Below are 15365 nucleotides of genomic sequence, written 5' to 3' on the forward strand. Positions count from 1 at the left end.
AAGGAGGTGGAAATTAGATGAAGATTGCTCTGTCCTTTTTCCAACTATTGGGTGAAATTGTCTACTCCTGGAGATGACAAAGCTGGAGAAAAGAAGGATGTGTAATTGTATGTGGTGCCACCCTCCCACTAGTATTAACTAATGGACAGGAAGACCCATGATTGACCTTTCAACGCTACAGCAATTAAGAACCACTCAAAAGCATCAACCAATCAGTGCTGAGATTAACTAAACTGCAGGTGGGTCTGTTGTATAGAATAAATAAGGAGGCCTTTCAGTTCATTGTGCCTCCATGAGTTCCATTACATAATGCAAATGCCTTGGCTTTTCCACATTTCCCATCACAGCATTTTTATTCAAATAACCATTCAATTTATTTATTTATTCATTCACAGGATGACAGCATTGCTGGCTAGGCAGCAATTATTGCCTATTTCTGATGCCCAGAGGGCAGTTTAGAGTCAACCATATTGCTGCGATTCTGGAATCACTTGTAGGAAGTGAACAATCAACATTATATTTGTGGTCATCTTTAGATTCTTAATTCTTTTTTTCCTTTTTTATTGAATTTAAATTCAATAATTCAAATGCAGGCACTCAGAATTTTACCTGGGTCACTGGATTAACTGTCCAACGATAATACTATGAGGTTTTCACCTTCCAAACACCTGTCTGGAATTCCGCAGTTTCACAATAGTCATGATTATGCAGGCAGATCATCACGTCATGTTGAAGAGCATTTTGAGTTCCTATACCAAAGGCAATCAGGGCTTGTTTAAGGGATTGGATTCAAGTAGGGGGCTACCACAAGGGTTAATAATCTAACCCATATCAATCACCTGTTTCCTGAGACTCCAATGGGTGTAGTTTGACAGGCTTTCACTTGAACAGCCAGCAAGGGCCTCTCGCTAGCTCTCCAGATCGTGAAGAATATACCTCAACGTGACATCAAGTTTCTGCTCATTGTCCTCTTCTTGAGAAACATTCTGCAAGATTAAACTCTAATCTTTCTAATACCACAGTTTCTGGTACAGGTGCTGAGACAGGAATCAGCACAGAATTCATTTCTGTAGTTCTGTCACTTGGGGATGTAGTGTTAAAGTCAATGAACCTCGCAGAATAGAGGTACAGAATCAGGAAAGCTCTGGGCTGACATGAGTCAAAGTTTAAGACAGGGCCCCTGCAAAGCTAAAATTAATTTGAGTTACCAAGGTACTTTTATTTTCAAATTTGTTTTGAAGGTTTTACCCTGGGTTTTAGGGCATTTTTATTTGGAAATCTGCAAAGGTAAATTCTAGCAAGATTTGTTTCATTTACAAGAGGAAGAGGATGATTACAAAATGCTGTGCAGGTTATACTTCACCAGAGAGTGAATGTCTTTATTCACTTAATCCCAGGGCCTGTAGACCTAGATACTTAAGGAAAACCCTTTGTTTCAGTTAGAAGACTGTGAGGAAATTGTGTTATCAGTTTAAATCTAACCTTCCAATTGATTAGCACTCTGGAATATCACTGCTAGTGGCAGTCAAGTATGCCACAGCGCTGAACCATTATTTTTAGATTAGACTTACAGTGTGGAAACAGGCCCTTCGGCCCAACAAGTCCACACCGACCCGCCGAAGCGAAACCCACCCATACCCCTACATTTACCCCTTACCTAACACTACGGGCAATTTAGCATGGCCAATTCACCTGACCCGCACATCTTTGGACTGTGGGAGGAAACCGGAGCACCCGGAGGAAACCCACGCAGACACGGGGAGAATGTGCAAACTCCACACAGTCAGTCACCTGAGTCGGGAATTGAACCCGGGTCTCAGGTGCTGTGAGGCAGCAATGCTAACCACTGTGCCACCGTGCCGCTGTTTCTGAATCATTTCCAATTATCACAGGGGATATCAATATCAGTCAAGCTTGAGTTCACATATGTAATTATCAAGTAACAGATTTTAAAAAAAAGCTAAATGATGTCTATAATATTTTGCCTTGCAAACACAATACTGTAATACGATGACTCAAAAAATATTTTTCACATCACTCAATTTTCTAAAGTTCAAGGATATTGTTTGCACTCAGTTGCAAACTGAGGACCCCACCTCACATTTCCACTTAACAACCTGTAAAACCCCATGGAAGCCCTTGATCTTGAGCACCTTAGCTTTTAATGTTAACAGTTAACAGATCGTCAGTTCATGGTATCACATAAAGCATTGCCTGTTTCTCAGGCAACAGATATAACACATTCATTTTAAGAAGTTCCTTTGGATCTGTGTTATTTTATAAGACTGGGCCAATACCAAGGATGCCTGAACCAACCTTATTTAACTCTATTTTATCATATTATAAAAACACCTGCAAAGAGGAGCCAAGTAGAGATACAAGGCCTGCACAGGCACCAACCTTATTATGAAATATACCCTAGGGCACCTCAACACAATTAATTGCCTGAATGGATCTCTGGGCCAGAAGCTTGTGTTTTAAAAACCAAGCCAGGATCTTTTCATCATGAAAATTGTTCATGATATGATTCAAACATAATTAGCCTGAGATTCTTCCACCATCTCCAATTCATTTTTCAAAAGGTAAAAAATCTGTGTGTGAAAATAGCTTTAAAAACCCATCTGAGGCAACTTTCAAATAAGCATCACTATGTCATCAGAAATATTCTACGCCAGTACTTGGTGCCATATATAAGACTTTAACAATGTGGCTATTGGTGAAAGGAGAGGAAATGGCTCACCTTCGCCCAGGGTAAACAGACCTAAAAGTGAGACAGAAGCCATTTCTGTTGAGCTCCTTTTCAGGTATTGTAAGTCATTGACAAGATTGTCAGCAAAATGCCAACCTCAACTGACACATTGAGAGAACTTTTCATATTTGAACAGCACAGCAATTGATACACACTCAGCAACACTTAATACAATTACATTGTACAGTGCTGTGAAAAAAGATAAGGATGCAATTGAAACAGAGTGCAGTGAAATTAAATATGTTACATTAAGTTTTAAGTAAATGTAGCTTATGCTTTTTCTTCATATTGGTGGTTGGCTTGTGTCTTCCCTATTCAAATTAAAGGCTTTTCTAAGTAGTCCCACTTTGATAGTAGTAAGTGAGGGAGGTAGCTGGAATAAAATATGAAATAAGAAGCGTCTGCAGGTCCAGCAGCAGCTGTGGATAGAGACAATGACTTTTTACCAGACCTGGGAACAGTTAGAAATGTAATGGATTTTGATAAAGGGAAGGGGAAGACATTGAAAAGGGTAGCTGAATTTATTTATCAAGCTTTAAAATATTTAGCCCATGTTCCTAGTTCTAATTTGCAGCTCATTGCATAGTTTTCTGGGCGGCACCGTGGTTCAGTGTCAGAAACCCGGTTTGATTCCAGCTTCGGGCAACTGTCTGTGTGGAGTTTGCATATTTTCCTCCGTTTGTGTGGGGTGCTCCGGTTTCAGCCCTCAATACAAAGATGTGCGGGTTAGGTGGATTGACCATACTAAATTTTGCATAGTGTTCAGGGGTGTGTATGTCAGTTGCATTAGTCAGGGCTAAATGTGAAATAATAGGGTAGGGGAATAAGTCTGGGTGGGTTACTCCTCGGGGGGTCAGTGTGGACTTGTCGGATCAAATAGTCTGTTTCCACACTGTAGGGATTCTATGATTCATTTTTCTCTGAGTCCATACACAGGCATAACCAATCAAACAGGCAGAGCATCAATTGTAAAACATAGTCAAGCACAGAACAATTTAACAGCTGATTTACACAGGAAGATCTGTGATAGACCAGGACACCCGTGGAGATAATGATAAAAGGCTTCATATTGCAAGGCCAGTAGTGATGGAAATGGGATAAATAAAGGGAAAAACTTTCCAGAAGGTGTGTGAGCGACAGATTGATGAATAAGCTGGCATCTGAAATAAGGAAGAAATTAGAGGGAGAGCAACAAAGAAAACCAGGCATCATACTTGTTGACTGAATAGAAAAGTTCTAGAAGGCAGTCATTTGGGCTAAATTTAGTCATACCAATATAGTGTATACAACTCCATGAGCAACAAATGTAGTGTAACAAATTAAGATCTCATGAGCATGTTTCACTTGAAATGGGAATTTGGGGTCTTAGATGGTAAGCTTTGGAGATGTTAAAAGCGCAGATGTTTGATCTTGCATGGAAAGATGTTGCAGGAAATGCATAGTGCTGGCGTCACTGGACTAGATTCTGGAGAGAATGATCTCTTGTTCCTTGAGGGAATGTTGAAAGGGGATAGAAGGTGAAAATGTGTTTGGTATGGCATAACCTTGAATAGAAATGGCAGTGGATGATTGTCAAAACATGTAGGCTGGCGGAATGAAGGGCTGTTAAAATGTAAATGGGAAGACATTGTTTTAAATAATATTTACATAATAAAAATGTGCATCAGGTTAGCATGCTACTGGACAAGGGAAAATAATCATTAGGTGCTGCCTCACAGCGCCTGAGACCCTGGTTCAATTCCCAACTCAGGCGACTGACTGTGTGGAGTTTGCACGTTCTCCCTGTGTCTGCGTGGGTTTCCTCCGGGTGCTCCGGTTTTCTCCCACAGTCCAAAGATGTGCGGGTCAGGTGAATTGGCCATGCTAAATTGCCCGTAGTGTTAGATAGGGGTAAAAATGTAGGGGTATGGGTGGGTTGCGCTTCGGCGGGTCGGTGTGGACTTGTTGGGCCGAAGGGCCTGTTTCCACACTGTAAATCTAATCTAATCTAATCTAATCTCTGCTGCTTCCTTTTTTCTGGACCCCTTATCCTGCACCTTCTTTAATTCCTTAAAGCTTCTGTTGGCTCTTTCTGATATACTTTTGGCCCTGTAGATTAAAATAGTGGAAAATAGAAGGAGGTTATTCAGCCCGTCAAGTAGGTCTGTATTTCTCTACCACCTCTCTCATAATTTGTTCTCTATGTCTTTTTTTTTTGCAGTGTTTTTCTTGCAGAGAATGGTGGGTACATGGTCTGCACTGTCAGTGGTGGTAGCAGAGTCACAGACATTAGGGATATTTAAGCAATTGCTGGACAAGCACATAGATGGCAGTAAATTGAGGGGTGTGTAAGTTAGATTGATCTTAGATTAAGATAAATGCTCGGCACAACATCATGGGCGAAAGGGTCTGTATTGTGCTGTACTGTTCTGTGTTCTATGTTCTATTTATCCACTTTTATTATGAATATTTATTTGAAACTGTATTCATCATAATGTCAGAGAGGGAGTGTTTTCCAAATCATAATTGTTCTTTTGTGAAAAATGTTTCCTTGTGTTGTCTTTGGTTCTTTTGTCTAACAATTTATGAGGTTAAATCTGAGCCATCTGGTCATTCATCCTTCAGTTATGGCAACAGTTTCTATTTATTCTATCCAAAACCTTCATAATTTTATCGAGTTGCATCAAATCCCTTCAAACTCCTTGGCTGTAAAGAGGACGAATCCAGCTTCTCAATGATCCCTCATCCCTGGAGTGGTTCAAGTAAATTTCTTCTGGTGCCCAGAAATGGAAGAGTCATAGTGGGAATGAACAGTTTACATAGATTCAAGAAAACATTATTGCTGTGACTCTAATTATTACAATCAAATGCGTAGGTTTCAATGTAATAGGTTTTACAGCTGTGACCTGTCAGGCAACTGCACACAACTTGGTTTTTCAGATTATGCAAATACCTCCATCACTTTGAACCTGGGCCTGTCATTTATTTTCACTCTCTGCATAACTTTTATTTTTGAAAGCTTCTGTTTCATTTATAAGGGGTGTGTTTTCATTCTCACTAACTCATTGATAAGGCAATGCAAACATGTAGGAACAATATTTTCTTTTGTGTCCATGTGTGCAATATGTGGACTCAAACAAAATCAGAATTGGAAGAATTTATCATAGCTTCAATTGTTAAACTCTGTTAAACTTAAAGCCTCAACCCTTAAGGGAGATCATTTGTTTCCTAGACACCACAACATTCAAATTCTATATCCCCTGTAGCCTCCTTTCTTTGCCTCCTTGTAAACAGCTCCCTTCCCCCTTTTAGTCTGTTCCTGCACCTCCCCATGAGCCTCCTCCTTTCTACCAGACCGTCTTAGTCTTTTCCCTTCACCTACCTGCAGCGTCAATATTTCACTACACTTACAGCCTCTCATTTGTAGTCTCTTTGTAATCTCCACATTGCAGCCTCCTCCTTGTCCCTTCTTCTTAAAATTTTCCTTCTCCTTCCACCCCACACTCAGCACCAAGCAATATTCCATGGAACCAAGTGACAGCAATCTCTGGACCTGACGCCCAGCAAGTCCCAAAACCTGTGATTTGAACCTTTATTTGAAAGAGCGGCTCCTCAGAGACATTTTTTTTCCTCTTTCTCTCTACCACCTCCCCATCCCACCCCCGCTACCCCCCACCACTCTCATTTTCTCTCTCTCTCTCTCTCTCTCTCTCTTTCTCTCCCTCTGTTAGGCACTGAGCAAATTTGTCCTGAATGGTTACAGGGGTGAGAGGGCGTTAGAAAGGGGGTATTCAGGGATGGAGGACCAGTGTTCACTGAACTCAGCGACCACCCCAAAAGGCTCAGGCCCTGGTAATCAGCACCATACACAATGCACCTCCTCTGGGGCCTGCCCTGCTGCAATGTACTTACGTGATTGTGCAAACAAGCAGAACACAGTAAGGCTGCTACTAGGCATATAATTGAGGAGAGTTTCTTTTCTTTCCCCGTATTTACAATGAGCAAGTTTATGAAAGATTAGTACTTTATCTCAGTTTTTGGATTACAATGATTTGGTTATTACACAGCACAGTGAAAGATTGATCAGCTTTACCTTGGCAGATGTCCTAAGATTATTAATAGTTTCTTCTCATCTACTTTTTTGTCTTTTGGCTATTTGAGACACCACTGATGTGATCAACTGTACCCTGCCTAGCAGAATGTAGAGTTCTCCATTTGAAGGATACCTTGGATTCCTAAATTGACCTTTGTTGAACTTCTTCCTTATCACCTTCCTAGCAACGTCCAAAAGTGTTGTGTGTCATTATATAGCCAGATAATACCAAGTGACAACCAAGCAATCCTTCTTAGTAGCAACTTCTAAGACATACATAATTGGCTTGATGGTAGGAGACAGAGAGTAAAAGTGGAGCGCTGCTTTTTAACCTGGATGCCTGTTACCAGTGGTTTCCATGGGGATCAGTTCTGGATCTTCTTTTGATTGTCATTTATATACATGATTTGGGTGAGAATATAGAAGGTATGTTTTGTGGATGACACCAAAATTGGTGGCATAGTAGACAGTGAAGAAGATTTTCTCAGAGTATAAAGGGATCTTGATCAAATGTGTCATTGGACTGAAAAATGGCAGATGGAGTTCAACCTCAATAAATGCGAGGTGTAGCATTTTGGTACAACAAGCAAGAGTAGGGATTATTCAATTAATGGTAGGGCCTTGGGTAAGGATGTAGAACAAAGGGACGGAAGGGTATAATTCTTGTGTCACATATAGACAGGGTGGTTAAAAAAAGCATTTAGCATGCTTGCCTTCAGTGATCAGTCCTTTGAGTATAGGATTTGGAAAGTCATGTTGAGGCTGCACAGGACACTGGTGAAGCCTGTTCTGGAATACTGTTTCCAGTTCTGGTCACCCTGTTCTCGGAAAGATATTATTAAGCTGGAGAGGGTTCAGATAAGATTTACCAGGATGCTGCTAGGTATGGAAGGTTTGAGTTATATAGAAAGGCTGGAGAGGCTGTGACTTTTTTCACTGGAATGTAGGAGATTGAGAGGTGACCTTATAAAGGTTTGTAAAATCATGAGAGGTATAGGTAGAATTAATGGTAGTTGTCATTTCCCCAGGATTGAGGTTTTCAAGAGTAAGGGATACAATTTTAAGGTTAGAAGAGAGAGATTTAAAAAAGGCATAATAGGCAAATTTACACAGAAAGTGGTTCGTGTGTAGAATGGACATCTGAGGATTAGATTAGATTACTTACAGTGTGGAAACAGGCCCTTCGGCCCAACAAGTCTACACCGACCCGCTGAAGCGCAACCCACCCATACATTTACCCCTTACCTAACACTTCGGGCAATTTAGCATGGCCAATTCACCTGACCTGCACATCTTTGGACTGTGGGAGGAAACCGGAGCACCCGAAGGAAACCCACGCAGACATGGGGAGAACGTGCAAACTCCACACAGTCAGTCGCCTGAGTCGGGAATTGAACCCAGGTCTCAGGCGCTGTGAGGCAGCAGTGCTAACCACTGTGCCACCATGCTGCCCACAAATGTGGTGGATGTGGTGGATGTGAGTACAATTACAGCATTTAAAAGACATTTGAATAAGTACGTGAATAGAAAAGGTTTAGAGGGATATGGGGCAGGAGCAGGAAGGTGGGACAAGTTTAGTTTGGGATTATGTTAGGCAAAGACGGGTTGGATCAAAGTGTTTGTTTCCATGCAATGACTCTATTACGCTGTGACATACAGCTAAGAGCTATTTACAACACCCTTTAAGCATTGAGTTCAGAGCTTCATTCCAGGCTGAAGTAGGATCCTCCTGTACATTAGAAATGCAGATAGGTTGGAAAGTATATTTGAAGTTGGTAAGATAACACTTCATCGAAATGCCATGGACATTAAAATTGAGATTTTAGATTCTTTACAGTGTGGGAACAGGCCCTTTGGCCCAATAAGTCCACACCAACCCTCCGAGGAGCAACCCACCCAGACCCATTCCTTTACATTCACCCCTGACTAATGCGTCTTACACTATGGGCAATTTAGCATGGCCAATTCACCTAACCTGCACATCTTTGGACGGTGGGAGGAAACCGGAGCACCCGAAGGAAACCCACGCAGACACGAGGAGAACTTACAAACTCCATACAGACAGTTGCCCAAGGTGAGAATTGAACCCAGGTCTCAGTGCTAACCACTGAGCCACGGTGCCGCCCTAAGTTGACAAAATCTCACCAATGTCCAGCAGTCCAGTGTCATCCATTTCAGTACCTCAGCCAGAGAAAATACTGATTAAGATTTCTTGTGTTGTGACCAATTGTGACATCATATGCTTTCTTTGTAAGTGTCTTTAGGATTTTTAGATTAGATTACTCACAGCGTGGAAACAGGCCCTTCGGCTCAATAAGTCCATGCCGACCTGCCGAAGCGCAACCCACCCAGACCCATTCCCCTACATTTACCCCTTCACCTAACACTACGGGCAATTTAGCATGGCCAATTCACCTGACCTGCACATTTTTGGACTGTGGGAGGAAACTGGAGCACCCGGCGGAAACCCACGCAGACACGGGGAGAATGTGCAAATTCCACACAGTCAGTCACCTGAGGCGGGAATTGAACCCGGGACTCTGTCTCTGTGAGGCAAAAGTGCTAACCACTGTGCCACCAGAATTTAGCATGGCCAATTCACCTAACCTGCATTTTTTTGGACTGTGGGAGGAAACCGGAGCACCTAGAGGAAACCCACGCAGACACGGGGAGAATGTGCAAACTCCATACAGACAATTGCCTGAGGCAGGAATTGAACCCAGGTCTCTGGTGCTGTGAAGCAGCAGTGTTAACCACTGTGCCACCCAGCGTTACATCTTGTAAGATGATTGTTTGTGTCACGGTGATCAACACTGCCTTAAGCATTATATGGTGTGTATGTAGGTTTGTAGCTGAGCTGAAAGGTTCATTTCCAGGTTCATTACCTTAGTAGGTAACATCTTCAGTGGACCTCAAGTGAAGCAGTGCTGAAAATTCATGCTTTCTATTGAAATGTTTGGGTTTCTTTGGGTTGGTGATGTCATTTCCTGTGGCGAAGTCACTTCCGGTTCCTTTTCTCAGGGGGTGGTAGATGGGGTGTAACTCGATGTGTTTGTTGATAAAGCTCCAGTTGGAGTACCATGCTTCTAGGAATTCTCGTGCGTGTCTTTGGCTTGTCCCAGGATGGATGTGTTGTCTCACTTGAAGTGGTGTCCTTCCTCATCCATATGTGAGGAAACTAGTGAGAGAGGGTCATGTGTTTTTGTGGATAGTTGGTGTTCATGTATCCTGGTGGCTAGTTTTCTGCCTGTTTGTCCAATGTAGTGTTTGTTACATGGTATTTTGTAAATGACGTTAATTTTGCTCATTGTATAGGGTCTTTCAAGTTCATTAGCTGCTGTTTTAGTGTGTTGGTAGGCTTGTGGGCTACCAAGATGCCAAGAGGTCTGAGTAGTCTGGCAATCATTTCCGAGATGTCTTTGATGAAGGGGAAAGTGGCTCAGGTTTCTGGATGTGTTTTGTCTGCTTGTTTGGGTTTGTTGCTAAGAAATCAGCGGACTGTGTTCATTGGGTACCCATTCTTTTTGAATACATGTTATAGGTGATTTTCCTACCATTCCTAGACATCACAGTAAAGGGCACAGCCAGTGGGGAACTTCAAACCAGCGTCTACAGAAAAACAACACAAACAGACCAAATATTGAACTACAGAAGCAATCATCCCAACACCCACAAACGAAGCTGCATCAGAACATTATTTCAACGAGCCAACACACACTGCAGCACAGAGGAACAACGCAGAGCAGAGGAAAATCACCTATACCTATATCTGTCCTAAATCTATCAACCCTCAATTTCAAGCTATATCTATTCATGTTAGCCTTCACCATCTGAGGAAAAAGGCTCTCACTGTCCACCTTAAACAACCCTCTGATTATCTTATACGTCTCGATTAAGTCACCTCTCAATCTTATTCTGTCCAATGAAAAGAGCCTTAGTTCCCTGAGCCTTTCCTTGTAAGATCTTCCTTCCATATCAGGCAACATCCTTGTAAATTTCCTCTGAACCCTTTCCAAAGCTTCTAATCCTTCCTATAATGCGGTAACCAGAACTGCATGCAATACTCCAGTTGTGGCCTTATCAGTGTCTTGTACAGCTGAAGCATGACCTCGTGGCTCCAAAACTCAATCTCCCCACCAATAAAAGGCAACACACACCATATGTCTTCTTAACAACCCTATCAATCTGGGTGGCAACTTTCACAGATTTCTGTCAACCTCCAAATCATTTACAGAAGTGACAAACAGCAGTGGCCCTAAAACAGATACTTGCGGCACACCACTGGTAACTGAGCTCCAGGATGAACATTTCCCATCAACCATCATCCTCAGTCTTCTTCCAGCCAATTTCTGATCCAAACGGCTAAATCACCTTTAATCCCAAAACTCCTCACCTCGTGCAATAGCCAACCATGTGGAACCTTATTAAATGCCTTTGAAGTCCATATGCACCACATCAATCACTTTATCTTCATTCACCTCTTTTGTCAACTTCTTGAATAAGGTTAGTGAGACATGTCCGACCCTTCACAAAGCCATGTTGACTATCCTGAACTGAATTATTCCTTTCCAGATGATTATAAATCCTATCTCTTATTACCTTTTTCAACACTATTTCCTGATGAAGGGCTCTGGCCCGAAACGTCGAATTTCCTGTTCCTTGGATGCTGCCTGACCCGCTGTGCTTTGACCAGCAACACATTTTCAGCTACCTTTTCCAACACCTTATCACAACTGAAGTAAGACTCAGTGGTCTATAATTATCAGGGTTTTCCCAGCTCGCTTTCTTAAACAAGGGAACAACATTTGCTATCCTCCAATCTTCTGGCACAACACCTAGTGACAATGATGACATAAAGATCAAAGCTAAAGGCTCTGCAATCTCCTCCCTGGCTTCCTGAGAATCCGAGGAAAGGGCAAAGTGGTAGATGTGATCTATATGGACCTCAGTAAGACATTCAACCAGGTTCCCCATGAGAGATTGGTTAGCAAGGTCAGATCTCACGGAATACAGGGAGAACTAGCCATTTGGATACAGAACTGGCTCAAAGGTAGAGGGTGCTGGTGGAGGGTTGTTTTTCAAATTGGAGGCCTGTGATCAATGCAATGCCACAAAGATCAGTGTTGGGTCCTCTACTTTTCGTCATTTATATCAATGATTTGGATTGAGCATAAGAGGAATGGTTAGTAAGTTTGCAGATTATACCAAAATTGGAAGTGTAGCGGACAGCGAAGAAGGTTAAATCAGAATACAATGGGATCTTGGGGTGTCGGTTTGCTCGCTGAGCTGTAGGTTTGATATCCAGACGTTTCGTTACCTAGCTCGGTTCACATCATCAGTGGCAACCTCCAAGTGAAGCAAAGCTGTTGTCTCCTGCTTTCTATTTATATCTTTCTCCTGGATGGGGTTCCTGGGTTTGTGGTGATGTCATTTCCTGTTTGTTTTCTGAGGGGTTGATAGGTGGCATCTAGGTCTATGTGTTTGTTTATGGCGTTGTGGTTGCAGTGCCAGGCCTCTAGGAATTCTTTGGCATGTCTTTACTTACCCTGCCCCAGGATAGATGTATTGTCCCAGTCGAAAAGGTGGCTTTTTTCATCCGTGTGTAGGGCTACGAGGGAGAGAGGGTCGTGTCTTTTGTGGCTAGCTGGTGTTCGTGTATCCTGATGGCTAACATTCTTCCTGTTTGTCCTACATAATGTTTGTGGCAGTCCTTGCATGGAATTTTGTAGATGACATTGGTTTTGTCCATGGGATGTACTGGGTCTTTTAGGTATGTTAGTTTTTGTTTGAGAGTGTTGGTGGGTTTGTGTGCTACTAGGATTCCGAGGGGTCTTAGTAGTCTGGCTGTCATTTCTGAAACTTCTTTGATGTATGGTAACCATAGAAGTTTCCATAGAAACCATAGATTCTATGGTAACCATAGAATCAAAGAAGTTTCAGAAATGACAGCCAGACTACTAAGACCCCTTGGAATCCTAGTAGCACACAAACCCACCAACATTCTCAAACAAAAACTAACAAACCTAAAAGACCCAGTACATCCCATGGACAAAACCAACATCATCTACAAAATTCCTTGCAAGGACTGCCACAAACACTACGTAGGACAAACAGGAAGAAAGTTAGCCATCAGGATACATAACACCAGCTAGTCACAAAAAGACACGACCCTCTCTCCCTCGTAGCCCTACATGCGGATGAAGAAAGCCACCTTTTCGACTGGGACAACACATCTATCCTGGGACAAGCTAAGCAAAGGCCTGCCAGAGAATTCCTAGAGGCCTGGTCCTTCAACCACAACGCCATAAACAAACACATAGACCTAGATGCCATCTGTCAACCCTTCAGAAAACGAACAGGAAATGACATCACCACAAACTCCAGGAACCCCATCCAGGACAAACATATCAATAGAAAGCAGGAGACAACGGCTTCGCTTCACTTGGAGGTCGCCACTGATGATGTTACCTAGCCAGGTAACGAAACGTCTGGATACCCTACAAACCTACACCCTAAATCTCAACCTGAGCTACAAACCTTCACAAACCTTGCAAAAAAATGAGATCTTGAAGTGGCAAATGGAGTTTAATTTCAATAAATGAGAGGTGCCGCATTTTGAGAAAGCAAATCTTAGCAGGTACTTATACACTTAATGGTAAGACCCTGACAGGGAGTGTTGCTGAACGAAGAGATCTTGGAGTACAAGTTCATAGCTCCTTGAAAGTGGAGTCGCAGCTGGATAGGATAGTGAAGAAGGCATTTGGTATGCCTTCCTTTATCGGTCAGAGTATTGAGCACAGGAGGTGGGAGGTCATGTAACGGCTGTACAGGACATTAGTTAGACCACTGTTGGAATATTGTGTGCAATTTCTAGTCTCCTTCCTATCAGAAAGATGTTGTGAAACTTGAAAGGGTTCAGAAAAGATTTAAAAGGATGTTGTCAGGTTCGGAGGATTTGAGCTATAGGGAAAGGCTGAACAGGCTAGGGCTGTTTTCCCAGAGGGTTGGACGTTGAGGGGTGACCTTATAGAGTTTTACAAAATAATAAGGGGCATGGATTGGATAAATAGACAAAGTCTTTTTCCTGGGGTGCTGGAGTCCAGAACCAGAGGGCATAGGTTTAGGGTGAGAGGGGAAAGATATAAAAGAGACCTAAGAGACAACCTTTGCGCGCAGAGGGTGGTACATGTATGGAATGACCTGCCAGAGGAAGTGGTGGAGGCTGGCACAATTGCAACATTTAAAAGACATTTGGATGGTATATGAAAAGGAAGGGTTTGGAGGGATATTGGCCAGGTACTGGCAGGTGGGACTAGGTTGTGTTGGGACATCTGGTCGGCATGGACTGGTTGAACTGAAGGATCTGTTTCCATGCTGTACATCTCTATGACTCTATGACTCTAAATCCCATCGATCCAAGGGGTCTTATCTATTTTCAGATCTTCCAAAATTGCTAAAACTTCCTCTTTGTCAACCTCAATCCCATCTAATTTTGTCACCTGTATCTCCATATTCTCACTAACATTGCCCTTTTCCAATGTGAGTACTAACAAAAAGTATTCATTAAGCGCTTCCTCTATGTCCTCAGATTCCACACACAACTTTCCCCTACTATATTTGATTGGCCCTAATCTTACTTTAGTCATTCCTTTATTCCTGATACACCTATAGAATACCTTAGGGGCTTCTTTGATCCTATTGCAGTAACCTGGGATAGATCCTGAGGTCTTGTCTACCATAATGCAATGTAAGATACCAAAAACTTCCTCCTTCAATACGTCGACATTCTCAAGAGTACTCACACACTCATCCCTGACCTCAACACTAGTCATATCCTTTTCCTTGGTGAATATTCGCAGTGCTCATTAAGAATCTCTCCTACTTCCAATGGCTCCATGCATAACTTTCCTCCTTTCTTCTTGAGTGGGCCTATTCTTTCCCTTGCTACCTTCTTTCTTCTAATATATGCATAAATGTAGCAATGAATGTATTCTGATACACTAAGCACATTGGATCAGGAACTCTTCAATGATGATATTATCCCTTCCATGAGATGCAGAGGATCCATTTGAAACAGTGAAGTTGGAAACTATTCAATCTTCGCTCCTTCTTTGCGTAAGTTATCCATTTCTGCAGAAGAAGGCGTTGAGGTTTCAGTTGAGTATTCTCAGTAATGTTGCTGGTGCTTCACATCCTCCTACTCAGTTTGGACATAACAGCTGCAACTTTTGGGATACACACATTGATTTTGAAATCAAGTGACAGATTACTGGTAGTTGTGAAGCTAACAACAATCTCCAGTGTGACATTGTCAATACTGATAGACAACAACCATGGCTACATCTTGAGTACATCATAAACCGTCTACAGCTGACACCACAAGGCACTGGAGCAGTACCTCCAATGTTTGCCTGTACAAGATCCTGAGAATACACTGAAAGAAAGATGCACCAAGACCAGTGTCCTTGACCATGCCAGCATCCCCAAGACACTGACCACCCTTGATTCAGCTACAATGGGCTGGACATGACCATCACAAGACTC

This window comes from Hemiscyllium ocellatum, chromosome 16 (genome assembly GCF_020745735.1).
Source record: "Hemiscyllium ocellatum isolate sHemOce1 chromosome 16, sHemOce1.pat.X.cur, whole genome shotgun sequence".
Lineage (NCBI taxonomy): Eukaryota > Metazoa > Chordata > Chondrichthyes > Orectolobiformes > Hemiscylliidae > Hemiscyllium > Hemiscyllium ocellatum.